Source organism: Anabrus simplex, chromosome 1, assembly GCF_040414725.1.
Source record: "Anabrus simplex isolate iqAnaSimp1 chromosome 1, ASM4041472v1, whole genome shotgun sequence".
NCBI lineage: Eukaryota > Metazoa > Arthropoda > Insecta > Orthoptera > Tettigoniidae > Anabrus > Anabrus simplex.
The window spans coordinates 1688815294-1688829927 of NC_090265.1; the positions used below are offsets into that span (position 1 = coordinate 1688815294).

Below are 14634 nucleotides of genomic sequence, written 5' to 3' on the forward strand. Positions count from 1 at the left end.
GAGCCACAAACATCTTTCCTCAATGTGTTTTTTGTTCCTTGTTATTATCTCTTCCTCATGATCCTTGTTCCTTTTTGTATTATTATGATTATTTTTCAAACTTGTTTTTGTAGTAACCTTGTAACTCACAAAATATGTTATGGTGTGGATGGAAACAGGCTTAACGTAACGTGACGAAACATTCCGCTGTCTCAGTGAGCATGCAGGCGGCTCTGACAAGCTCAGCTTGCCTCGCGGTAACACACTGGCCCCCTACCACAACACAGTGACACTTTAAAGTCTCTGGAATAATTTACAAATGTATACACTGCAGTACACAACGTTCAATAACGTTGAATAAATTGGTCGTATGAATAAAAACAAAAGGAAACCACTTTTCCCTTTGCGAAAATCAAATTCTCGGTCACGGCCATCCATCAACGCCTGCCAATTTCAGATGACCACCAGTCATAAAACATAGCCTACACCGTTGCCAAGTAACAATGTCTGTCTATCCATTAACAAATTACATCATAGTCAGCACGGTTACTAGGATTATTACACTTCCGTCACGCTAACTGCCGTAACGCAAAGTTTCGAATGACCCCCAGGCATAAAACATACAAAACATATCGTATTGCCACGTTATTTCTCTACTTACAGCAAAACTAATACAGCGAGTTCGCAGTTGCGATCAACGGTATTCTGTAAGAACTGAGCACTACGTTCAAAGAATATCTTCAAAGTTTAAGTGCAAGTAGTTCTCCATGTGGGGGAAAAGCTCAAGACTTATAAGAAACCTCCACAAAGAAGGAATCTCAACCCTCCTTGGGGAAAACTGTACAAGTGTCAAGAATATAATAATAATAATAATAATAATAATAATAATAATAATAATAATAATAATAATAATAATAATAATAATACGTTTTCGCGAATTGTTGGTCGCGAAAGACACAATAGCATCCACTCGGACGTGAGACTACACAAGTGCACAACATGCAGTAATGCATTTCTACGAAACAAACTGGGAAATAACCTATAAAATAATGCTCCTTAGGATCTGCCCACCTGAGAGTTAAACTGAGCATTGTTCCTGCATTGCAGGAGGCCATAGCCTATAGGGGATTTACAAGGCTATTAATTTATTTTTAGTGGAGCTAGTGTACATTCCGAACTCGAAAGCCGCATGTGCCCAGATTAACATTTAACGCTTTTTATTTAACGCTGACAGCTGGCGGGGTTCGATCGGAAGAAGATTAACAATAACTTGTGGCAGGTAACAATGCAATGTATTCACTAGTGTAAATAAAGAAGTTGTACTTTATATCCATAAGAGTGTGTGATCGGTTCTTACATACAAAGTACTCCAAGAGATGAAGGTGTTCTCGATTTACAACACAGTGATATGAAGGAAACATCCACAACTGTTGAAACGAAATTGGCTTTTAACGTATTCAATATGCAAGTGATGATACAGAATTTCGGGAATGCTTGAGAAGGAGACATGTATCAATTGGAGATAGGGATTCCCGGTTCGGAAACGCCTCAGCGGCCGGATATAAGCCGAATTTGTTCTGGGATACCTATGAACATGAGATATAAAAAACTTACGAATCTTTGCCTGAGATGTAATTTTTATTTATCCACACTATACACGATACGAAGCCATTTGCAACAGCTGTTTCAAATGGCAACCAGCTTCGATGCAGGCATGACAACGACGCGGTGAGTTACGGCGTATCCGGTCGACGACTCTGGTGGCATTCTAAATATTTCACAGGCAGAGAGGATTATTGCCAGCAACTCCTCTTCAGTCTCTAAAGGTGTCTCGTACACAAGACTGTTCACACGATCCTATAAGAAACAATCAAGTGGAGTCAGATCAGGCGAAAGAGCTGGCCATGCAATAGGATCTTGTCTTCTTATCTACTTTTAAGGGAAATCTCATTAAGGTGCTGACGAGCGGCATGTGAAAAGTGGGCTGGAGACCCATTATGTTGAACCCACATGCGTTGACAAACCTGCTATCTTCGATGAACGGCTTTGGAGATGCGGCTGAGCCGCGTCCGGACCGGTGTTCCCTATCTCAAGTTGATACACATACCTTTCTCCAGCATCGCTGAAAATCTGCATCGTCAACATGAAAACATCCTGCACATTCAGGGCGATTGTAGATATTGCCGGTCGGAATTCAGTGATTACAACGCAGTGTACATGCATGTTTAACTTGCTTGATACAGGTCTAATAGTTGAAAATGAGGACCTTCCTTGAGCCTCGCTATATTGAAAATATGGATAATCAGGAAACAGAGAAGCGTATGGAAGTTGAAGGCGAACTAGAACACAGCTGTAAAACTATGAACCATCCCTTTAAACCTTACGTTACCGATGAGCTACTACAAAACAGCATTAACATTCCCTTGTAAGTGAACGGCTAATTGTAAACAGAGGATTCATATACACTTGTAGACTGGAATAGCAGTCTATAATGAAGATGTATGTACGCAACACTGTGGTGGGTTCGAACCGGGTAGAGGTAGTCGGATTTTTGAAGGGTGGAAGATAGTCCATTGACACTCCATGTCGTGCGATGTAGCATGTACAAGAAATCTGGTGACACATTTGGTGTTTACCCCACAAAAATAAAACTCAAACTCAGGCAGAGATCGCCCAACAGAGATCTAATTCTTGTCATCTGGTAGAGTAAAACGGATCGTTGAAACTGACAATGAGGCAGTCTAAATGGCGTAAAATTAAAATGCCTACGTACGGTAGCTGAGGACCTACGATTATTATTATTATTATTATTATTATTATTATTATTATTATTATTATTATTAATAGTAGTAGTAGTAGTAGTAGTATCCATCATCATCATCATCATCATCATCAGGTACATTAAGGAGAGAGTCTTCTCGCGCTCAGGTATGAAGGAAGCTGGATTTTATATCTACAGGCCGTGAAAGTTTTCAGAAGAGACACGCATTAGGGGAGATTCATTTAACCACATTCTTTTCCTCAATTTGGTTAATGACACTCCATCAAAGAATTTCAACAGTGGATCGTTACACTTCGACACTGTTAAGTCACGGAATGCCTACAGATGGTAGCACTACCACGGCAAGGACAGCACAAATCGTTTCCAGCAATCGTTCAAAGTCAAATCTACAATAAGTCATCTGAGAGGTTTGGATACGGAACATGTAAAATGTAATATTATTGGTAATGATGTAGAAGTTCGTCTTTAATTTCTATACAATACTGTGGTGTCTACCGATCAAGAGACCATGGATTCTAACCCAGGCTCTGAAAACAGGTCTGAGGTTCTGGATTACGAGTGAATTAAGAAAATATTAATTAAAAAAATAAACCGAACTTGAACTATGAACTGAAAATAATGGCGGTGGTATCCTTTAGGTTGACCGCATGTCATCAGTAGGCTATTTGATGAACTACATGGAACTAGGAAGCCGTCGGGACCTCACGAAGAACCATTCTAAACCCACCCAGTGCCGAGTTATCCTGGACCGGCAACAGAGGAAGAGGAAGTGAAGAAGCTGTCAACGGGTGCGAGAGTTCCTCTTATTTACCTTCACCTACGAGCGGTGACCTAGAAATAGAATTCAGTATTTAGAACATGTGGGGCGCGAGAGGGTTCAAACACTGCAGCAAACGAGACTCTAGTAATGAATCAGAGCACTTAATCAAATGCATTGGTTGGGATTCCAATAAGAGAGGGTAGCAATTATACCCCCGACTATAGCTTTGCTGATTTTACATTTTAACTCGATGAAGTCCACAGAATGGCGCTTTCCTCAGGCCACTGCTAGATGACAACCATTATAACGAGAATATAATAGAATAATTGTATTGTTGAACAGAATACAATTCGAACAGACAAAGTCGATCACATAGCAAAATAATTGAAACTCTTACGTACAGGTAAATTCCTTACACTGTACCGATGCTGAAAGCTATGGTCTACCAACTACTGAATTGTTTGAAACTCTTAAAGTAAGATCGTCTTAATACTTACTGCGATGTATGATATGAAGGGAAGCTGAAGGTACTCATGAAGATATAAGAATGGACACAATCTTGTTTGTTAATGGGGATTTGAGGAAAGTATGTGAGAGGAGTCCACGAACAACTCCGTGCCTTAAGAAGAACAGAAATGAGCAATATAAACTGGAGATAAAAATAAGCTTCACCAAGGACCAAGAGGGAAGTTTTCATTCCCCTTCCCGAAGGGAAGGGGCGGGCCACCTAGAAGGTAACGCCTTCTCTCTGACCAGGAGATTCGGCGGGTTTGGGGGATTGCTGGAGTTGGAATAGAGGGACGGAGCTTTGTATTGGTGAAGGAGTTGGGAGGGGGTCTCGACCTCTCGGCTAAGTATTTATTGATCTTTCAGTATATACAGAACTTTACAGTATTTTACAATATTTCGGATTTTTATATTTGATTTTTACATTTAAAAATGTGGAATGCTTCACGATTTTGCGTGTCATCCTTGCGCAGGGGCCATGCTAATCTTCTCTGTATCGTTCCAATTTTAGTATATGTACCGCCGAAGCGAGTACGCGCACTTAGTGAAATAAAGGGAACCTCAAGGATTTAGTATTTCCCAGAAAGCATAAAACATGCTGGATATGTTATGGAACCCACACAACCTATAATAGATCATAAATTTCTTGGCAGTTATTTTCTCCAAAATATTTAATCAGAACTCAACTGTGAGTGATATTTGTCTACGCCAGATTAGCACTTAAAAAACTGCTTCAGTTTCTCACAGGAAATGTGAAAGTATAACTTAGACTTCATTCTCTCACTGTCTGATAATGACTGGTATCAATCGGTCGAACACAAAGTATGATACAAAAGCTGTGTTGTTGTAAGAGAGGAGCAGCAATTTAAGTTAAGTGTGAGAAATATTTAAACCGTGTACTCCAACACTATGACATGTTTACATCAGCACATTGTATTTAATAACGTTTACTTGTAGCCTTTCGTCTCAATATTTAATTTAATGTAATGCGCTCAACCCACTGGGTTATTTTTCATCCTCACTGTTAACAAGTCGACAATGAAAAGTATGGCATTTCAGAGAGAGAATGTCTCAAAGAGGAACCTTATGTTAAAATACCACAGCGATAATTTGCGAGTCAGACGAGGGATAAACAACGCAGTGTGGACAGACAATGAAACCAATGCCACACTCTGACTGACAGCCAGGCATGTTTTACAACTTGTGGGTCACTGCGGAAGAAGAGAATTGAGTAAACGTTATGTTACGATCCAATGCAGTCACTCACCTAAGTACTGACCACACCCAATGTTGCGTAACTATAGTGATCAGACGAGGGCCACTAAAATCAGTATTATGTTGTCAACGTACGGGATAGCATAACCAAATACAGAAGGTCATGCATAGTCATTTGGTGACGACCAGTCGGTCTAGCGAGCCTGCCTCTTACATGGAGACCCCGGGTTCGATTCCCGGCCAGTCCAGGTATTTTTACTCGGAACTGAGGGTTGGTTCGAGGCCGACTCAACCATGAGGACAATTATCGAGGAATTACCTGACGGTGATACAGTGACCAAAAATAATGGCCGAGAGGATTCGCCGCGTTGACCACGCGTCCGCTCGTAATCTAAAGCCCTTCGGGGTGAGCAGCGGTCGCCTGGTAGGCCACGGCTCATAAGGGCTGTAGCGCCATGATTTTTTAATTTGCCTATATACACATTTGAATGTGAGATTTGTGCCAGGAAATCAACAGATTGCGGGATATAATAATAATGATAAAAAAGTAAGTTAGGGTTAGAGGAAATGACCACTTCTTTATTCAGCTTGAACATGCTCTGTCTCCTTGGTCATTAATAAACCTTCTCTAATTGGAGGGCCATCGAAATTCTGTACTCTAATTATCGGGAGTGGCTGGATAAAAGGAGTTTAAATCTAAATTTTTGTCTTAATTGCTGCCGAAGCGGAAAATCAACTTTCTACATTAACACGCTGTACAGTCAATTACCATCACATTGCCTGGCCATAGCTTACTCTTCTTCTTCTTCGTTTTGCCTCATGACTGAGGCGTCGTGACTATCATAATATTCAGCCCTCTAGCCGATGAACCATACTCCGCCATTCTTCCCTATCTAAAGCTTTCAATGTGGTTACTCTGAGAGAACACTGTAGGGGGCCGTTCACCTTGTCAATCCATCGTGTTGGTACTCGTCCTCGTTGTCTGGTTCCCTGGACCGATATATAAAATGCTTCGAGAGTGCCGGATCCTAAGATCGCGGGTTCAAAAATGGCAGAGGTAGTCAGATTTTTGAAGGGCGGGAATGACTCTATTCGGCACTCCATACAGTACGATGTCGGCCTATGGTCACATCTGGTGTTTACACGACGAAATTAATTAAAACTCAGCCACAGATCAACCAGCAGAGATCTGTTTTTCTGCCATCTGGAAGAGTAGACTTAGGACGGAACGTCGAAATTGACACGCAGACCGTCTACATGGCATTAAATAAAAAATATCGACACAGTAGCTGAGGATTTATTATTATTATTATTATTATTATTTATTATTATTATTATTATTATTATTATTATTATTATTATTATTATATGTCGGGCTCCGTGGCTAAATTGGTAAATAGGTATCATCCCAGTGGTCTCGGGTTTGATTCCCTGCCGGATCGGAGATTTTAACTTTCATTGGTTAATTTCTCTTGCCAAGGGCTGGGTATTTGTGCCGTCTACGCCAGAATAGTCTGATTCGGTAACATTTTATCGGGTGATTAATCTAGCGATGAGAAATTATACTGTAGATATGAACCTGAAACATCGTATCGAAGATATAACATGATCCGATTATTTTCCAAGGCAAATTTATCCCAGAAATAGGGGTGACCAAGCTTCCTACTAAACAGGACATTCATATTTTGTAATATATTTTCACTGTGACAAAACATTCTTCTGTTATCTCAAGATTTCTCCTTCAGTCGTATTGTGTATGTCCTTATATATATTGCTGTAAATACAAGGTAAAGGTCACCATTAATTAGTTATGTCACTCTTTAATCGACAGTATCCAGAGACTGTACAATACATTATTGCAGTCCGTTTTGATACAACCCAGACTTCCAATGCTGGAGAATTTGCATTACTGAAAGAAAAAAATAAATGCTGCATTCAGATGTAACGAATACTATCGCTAAAGAAACTGGAAAAAGAAGTGAAAATCGGAGAAGATACAGAAAAAAAAACTGCAGAGAGGAAGCCGAACAAACTAAACAGATGTTACTTCACGATGAATGGATAAGAGAGTATCGTTTCCTGAAGAAACGGGAGGGTTGTACTTTGCATGAAGAGTGGGACTTAGTAACTGGCCATTAGTTTTACTGGTGTTATTGTTATCTCCCTTTGTTTGGTTGGTTAATTGAAAATATGTAATCTAAACAGTGATCTACATTAAAACACAGAAACTGGAAATAGCAAGGTTTCATATGTACGGTAAATTTATGTTTGAGTCATATCCTTCTCTGTCGCTCAAACAATACTCTCGTACTAATAGCAATGCCATCCTTATACAATTTGGATAGGTACTTCTCTTAACTACCCTACGGTGGAATTTGGAATTACTCCATTTTTGTTGCGCGTCCTGTATACACGTACATTCCTGTAGCTGGCAGGTGGCTGGCTGACCTTGAGCAGAGCAAGGAGCGCAGGAGTGCCACCACTCCTTCACGTCACCAGTTTGGAAATTAGCACAAGCAGGCTGTAGTATTATCTACACACACGTTCAGTCTGCACTGAGGGCATCCGCGGCTCTTCACCTTGCATTCATTTAAATACAAAGTCTCCCTCAGCCTCTCTGAACCCATCCCATGCAACCTACCCTGCTTCATTCAACTAACATTACCATGGAAGCCTAGGATACTCTTCCCTTGGGCTTACCTTCAACTCTTCACTGCCGAAGTACTCGCCTGTTCACTCTAGTAATCATTCTTGGTGCTTTCACTTTATGAATGCGATATTCCTTTCCCGTCGATCACATTCAAATGGTTTCGATTCTTGACTCTCTTCAAATGTCGCTGTGTCTTAAATTGCCTCCAATCTTACCATTGAGGTAAGATTCCAACGTGATATCCCAGTTATTGTGTAGACAATGATATAGGAAATGGTGGAGATTAAACCCCCAGTGGATGGTATAATCATTTCTTCCGAATGGAGAGTGGATTAAGTGTTTGTAGCATGGCAAATCCATTAAACAGAGGATGAAAATAAATTTAAAACATACATGAAGTGAGGGAGTAAATATCAGATTAACAATTATAATTACGGTACAGGTAGGCGTGTCGTAACTGTAAGAGGGAATGTAATTTACTCCGACTCTTCTGGAAAGAAAAAGAAGGGAAAAAAAGTAGAGGAATCAGCTCATCTCGAAAGGAGATTATACACCATTCTGATGTAATCTATATTCTAGAAGTTGCTCTGAGTGGAAGTAAAACGCAGGCGATAACCAGATTAAATGTGGGATCTAAATTATGTCTTGATATAGAAGTGACGTGGAGTGTAGTCAATGTGAATTAATATTACATCAATTTTCTTACGCCTTGCTCGGCCCATAAATAGCACACACACGTCTGCATTTATAGGTTATTATTCAGAATGAAAAAAGAACGTAAGGGAAATATAATTTGGGAAACAAATCTGAAAACTACGCGCACTCCAAACAAAGTGTAACAGTATTTTCATTCATTTGAGGGTTCAACTTATTCAATAATATAATATCATATAGACTCAGTTACAGTGAGCAGACATTTTGATTTGACGCCATACAGGCTGCCTTATTTGTCAATAATCAACGTTCTGCTTAGCTCTACCAGACAGGCGGCCTATTGCGAAATTCGAATTAATTTAGTCGGGTATACACTGAATAACTCAGCAGAGATCGTACGACATCCGATGCAGAATGGACTTCCTTCCACCCTTCAAAAACCCAGCTACTGCCGCTGGATTTAAAACCGCGATCTTGAGATCCGGAGCCTGATAGATAGATAGATAGATAGATAGATAGATAGATAGATAGACATGATTTATTTTAACTGGCAAAGTTAGGGACACGTGTCCCTGTCTTACACTTAACCAGTGAAATACATAATTAACATAAAAATATATAACATACTGAATAAATGAAAAAAAGAGAATGAAACAAATTACTACGGTACTATGCTATCCTGCTGTACATAAAAATAACTATTATAATACACAGTATAAATTAACATTTTGCTTCCTGCGAAGAAATTAACATACAACAAAGAACGAATTACAATTTCAATAATAATAATAATAATAATAATAATAATAATAATATAGATAAACCTACTAATATTTACAATTAATTTGTCCAATTCCAGAAGTATATCACATTGACGAAATGTTCAGTTTTCATGAGTTTACTGTGGGTGAAAAACATTGCAAAATGGGGATAGGGATAAGGATAACTATGCAGGAAAACCACAGCTGAGTACTTTCTAACACTACTGATGAATAATACTAATAATAATAATAATAATAATAATAATAATAAGAAGAAGAAGAAGAAGAAGAAGAAGAAGAATGACCATTAGAAGAAGAAGAAGAATAAGACTGTCGCACTACGAGCTCGTTTCATAGAGATATTTTGAACACATACTTTTAAATCTTCCGTGGTTTGATATCCCTCTGACCTTCTGCGGAAGGAAGTTCCATTCACGGCTGGCCACAACAGTGAAGGAATTGTTGTAGGTTGAGGATTTATGCTTAGGAATAGCGAGCAATGTCGAGCTCAGCGCTCTGGTGTTTTTATCATGGTGTTCAGAAAGGCTATGAAATCGTTCATACAGGTAAGATGGGGATTGTAAGGTAAGGATTCGGTGCAATGAAGTCAGGGTATGCAGCTTGCGTCTGTCTTCAAGGCGTAGCCAGCCGAGGTCGACGTAAGACTGGGTAACATGATCTGAAAATTTCAGATTACATATAAATCTTACACAGGCATTCTGTGCACGTTGTAGTTTATCTCGAAGCTCGGTTTTCACATCTTTGTAAACTACGTCACAATAATCGAATATAGGAAGAACGAGGGTTTCAACTAGTTTCTTCTTTAAACTGAACGGAAAAGTAAATTTGAAATTGTTTAATGTGTGCAACGTAGCAAAAACTCGTCTACTCACAGATATTATCTGATCCGTCCACGAGAGGTGCTGGTCAATGGTTACTCCGAGATTTTTTACGCTCTTGCAAAAGGGCAAAACTTGATTCTGAAGTTGTACGTCGGGGATGGACATGCGGAAATTGTCGGAAATAAGTCTTGGGTGGGCAATTACTATAGTTTGGGACTTTTTTGGGTTCAAAATAAGTCCATGCTGGTAAGACCATTTACTTATGGCCTCTAGATCCATGTTAATTTTCTCGATTGCTGTCAAAACGTCTGTTGGTTTTGCATGGATGTACAATTGCACGTCGTCAGCATAGATGTGACGTTTACAATGTGTCAGCTGTTTAGCTAGGTCGTTGATATAGACAGAAAATAGCAAAGGAGCAAGGGTTGACCCTTGTGGGACACCTCTTTTTACATATTGCCACGAAGAAAATGCACCTTGATTGGTGACACGTTGTTGACGTTCGTGTAAATAAGCTCCCAACCATCTCAGAGTACTGTAGGAGAAACCTAGGTGATAAAGTTTGGATAGGAGCAACTCATGGTCTACAGAGTCAAATGCTTTGCTGTTTATTTTTAAAATTATTTTCTGTGTTGCTAATATCTAAACCAAGGTAACTAACCGAGTTTTTGTTTTATTTTGTTGCTCATTTCCGTACAATACAGCGCTAGGAGGCGGTCCCGAATTGGATTCCCAGCTAAGTCAGGGATTTTTACCTGGATCTGAGGGCTGGTTCGAGGTCCACCAAGCCTACGTGATTACAGTTACGTACAGTAGTTATTGACTGTGAAATAGCAGCTTCGGTCTAGAAAGGTAAGAATAACGGCCGACAAGACATCTCGTTATCTGCAGGCCTTTGGGTTTTGTATGTCTGTAGGTGGTGATTATTGTTTTAAGAGGAAGTCGACGATGCACCAGCAATACCTCGTATATCCTATCCATTATTTTACTTAAACCTGGTCACGCCTCTCAGCCACACATGAACAAGCAGTCCATCAGAACAATGTTTGTTGCGTTCATTTCCCTATGCGAATGGGCAAAGGACAAGGAACCTTATTGTTCCGTAATGTAGGAATGTATTATGTTTCTTAAGTATTAACGCACTCCTACATTATAATGCATTTAAGGTTAATTTCCTTTACGCATTAATAATAAATCGGAAGAGCATTGTGAGATACGAGGTATTGCTCGCGCACCGTCGAAGTACAACTGAGCAACCGTTCTCAACACCAACCAGAATGAAAAAATTTAAGAGGCCCCATCCTCCGAAGAATGAAGGTACCGGCAAAGGAAAGAGTAAGGCCTCGAAGACAAACTGAGACTCCCTAGGCCTCGAAGTGTTAGAAGTGAACAAGAGAGGCCAGATAGGAAAGACGGAAACGAGGAGACTGGTACTACTACGTTGAAACAATGCCAGACTCAGCTACGGGCCCGAGTTCACCAAACCACGCTCCTAGATGAGAATCTCTGGGGCCTTCCTTCTTCCTTTTAATCGCAGTGGATCCCATAATGTATTCTACCGCCCCCACCCACAGAGGACACATGAACATTCGTCGAGCTTTGACACATCTGTTGAAGAGCATTTACTTCAAAGGAGGGTCACAAGATTCAAGTAACTCGTCATATAGCCGAACTTGTTTTGACCGGATCTCTCCAGTTTCTTCTTCATTTACTGCACAAGTTAAGTTGCAACACAAATGATCAATTTGTGCGTGGCCTTCCCGTGAGATGTTCACAAAGTATTCAGCATATATCAAAGCTTATTAGTGTCCTAGCAAATTGATGGGACATAAATATACAATCAAAACGCTCGCTTATACGTGTAGACGATAATAAAGTGACTACGTGACTCGCGCGCCGTGTATATAAACAAGGAACTGCTTCAGAGAACAATGCCAGATAAGAGAGCGATAACACTGCAGACGGCGCGTCGGGAGATGGTGGTTCCCCACCTCAACAAACTATACATCATATCTTCAACAAAGTAGGACGTACAGCTCTTCTCGCACAAGGTATAAGCTGAAACATTACTGCCCAAACATTTCTCAAACCAAGGAGACTGTAGTAAATGAATGCCAACAGCTAGTTTTATGCCATGGCGATGTAAGCGAGTATATATTTACAAACTCTCTAAGAAAGCTCTAACAATCATTTTGTCTGGTGGAAACTGAAGTTCGTCGTAAATAAGTACACGAGGGAAGGTCGTATTGTGATTGGCTGCCAGTTCTGTAGCGTTGTATCCCAGAATATTATTTTTGTCTTAGAGCCATAATTCGCAAATTTTGTGGGACATGGTTGTCCACGGCTAACTGAACGTACACTCGTGTATAGTTACAAATTAGCGCCGTGAAAAAATGGCGGAAGTTGTGAAGTATCGGCCAGTGTTCAGACACTGTTAGTTTTAAACGTATTCCACAAATTTTGTGGAGGTTATCTCATCTCATCTGTGAAAGAAATCGATTCTTAAACGGCAGAAGTCACTGGAGTGTCAGCCTTGTTCAAAGCTATGTAATAATGGTATAGGCCTTACGTCCCACTGATAACATTTTTAAGTTCTCGGAGACGCTAAGGTACCGGAATTTTGTCCCTCAAGAGTTCGTTCACGGGCCAGCATATCTACCGGCACGACGCTGGCGTATTGGAGTACCTTCAAATATCACCGGACTGAGCTCAGAATGCCAGCGCTCTACCGCCTGAGCTACTACGCCCGGCTCAAAGTTACGTAGCAAAGCACAACACTACTTTTTAAGTTAAAGGGAGTTTGCAGACAAGCCAATCAGCGTGACTGGAGTATGATGGGCAGTCATCCTATTTCAACTGCAGAAGAAACAATAAGTGTTTGATTGAAGATCAGTCTAGATGTGACCGGCAAGTTTATTTTGACCAAGCGCTGATTCTCCATCAGTGCGTGCAGTCATTAAAATACACACATGCAAATATGATTAACCGTTTCAAACATACCATAATGCATAATAAATTCAAGCTCATGTACAAGATGTAATTATATTATGAATCACGAAATGAGGTTCTGTTATCGATACAGTAATTAGTTCCACGTTAACTTCAATCTCCTACCGGTTTTGAACATAGAACGCGGTAATATTAACCAAATTACCCCAAATCAAATCAAAAGACTAAAATCTCTGGCATATTAATACTCATATAAACACGAACTTTAACATTATTTAACCAACAACGTGACAAAACATATCTGCAGCCTGTACTTTTTTTTTTTTTTTTGCCTCTTCTTCGTACGCAATTTTCAACTGCTGTGGAGTCCGCGTACACAGAAGGAGTGTTTTAAAACTCATTGCATATTCATGCGCATCCATCAACTATCCATCCACGCGTTGTTTAACTCATCGCTTAATTTGACCGACGCGTTTTTGTTTCCAGGGCACTTTCAGCACTGTATGGTTCTAGTGAAATGACAGCGACAGGTCGTCAGAAGCATGCAAACGTGCGTATCTCTACTGGCACAGTACAGGGATACCGACTTCCACTGGAGGTAAATAATGGTGTATGGCCTCCAGTAAGGTCTGGTGCATATCATTCAAGTTGACGTCTACAGGCGACCTGCGCGTCTGTGAGAATTGAGCCTTATCTATCATCGAAATTAACCAATGAAGGTTAACATATCGGAATTGAATCTGAGACCCTCTGAACCAGATGCCAGCACGCTAACCATTTATAGCCATGGAGCCGGACTCGGTGGAGGTACAAATATAAGATTTTTTTTTTTTTTAAGCACAATAGGACTACTACAGTATTCCTGGTGACTAAGCCATGACCCCACATTTTAACCCATTTTAGTATTATATGAACATCTGAACAACCATTTACATTCGTTCTTCAACATTTCGTTCTATAGTCCAGAGACTTCTCATCCATCGGTAACCATCGAATATAATGACGTCACTGATACAATTCAACGCAGAATTTTTCGGTGAGTTTAAAAACATGTCCAGAACACCTGGTACAACGGTAGCGGCTTCGCAAGCATTTTTTTCATGCTGCATCTTTCTGTTTTGTTCACAAAGCGTCAATTTCTTTATTTCTAACTAGCTGATGTACCCGTGCTTCGCTACCGAATTGTAGGTTAGGTAGTGTACATGTTGTGAGCAAGACTGTATTACGTTGCGTAGCTCTTAACGTTACCCTAGAAACGCGACGGATAAATCACGAAACGTCTTTTCCCATATGAAGACTGCGTTAGGGAATTTTCATTGTAATGGCAGGCCCACTTGCGCACCATCAGTCACAATCAGATTGGGGAATTTCATTATAATGGCAGACACTCACTCTCCACCTGTCTTTTTACATCCTCAGAAAGACTTGTCTTAGTGGTTTTCCCAACTGAAATGAACATAGGTCATTACAATGACGTCAGTAGGAATGGCGGGAGTAAAAGCAATTATTCGATCCTCTCCCCGCCGAAAATGTAT

The 14634-nt window shown here is 40.2% G+C and overlaps 1 protein-coding gene and 1 non-coding gene across 5 annotated transcripts in view; both read right to left on the bottom strand.

The window, feature by feature from the left end:
• The window catches only part of LOC136858688 (uncharacterized), a 748600-nt gene that overhangs the window by 199975 nt on the left and 533991 nt on the right, over positions 1–14634 (bottom strand). The window lies entirely within an intron of this gene.
• Positions 4457–4563, bottom strand: LOC136859300 (U6 spliceosomal RNA). The gene has a single exon (XR_010858946.2). It is a non-coding gene; the product is annotated as a U6 spliceosomal RNA (small nuclear RNA).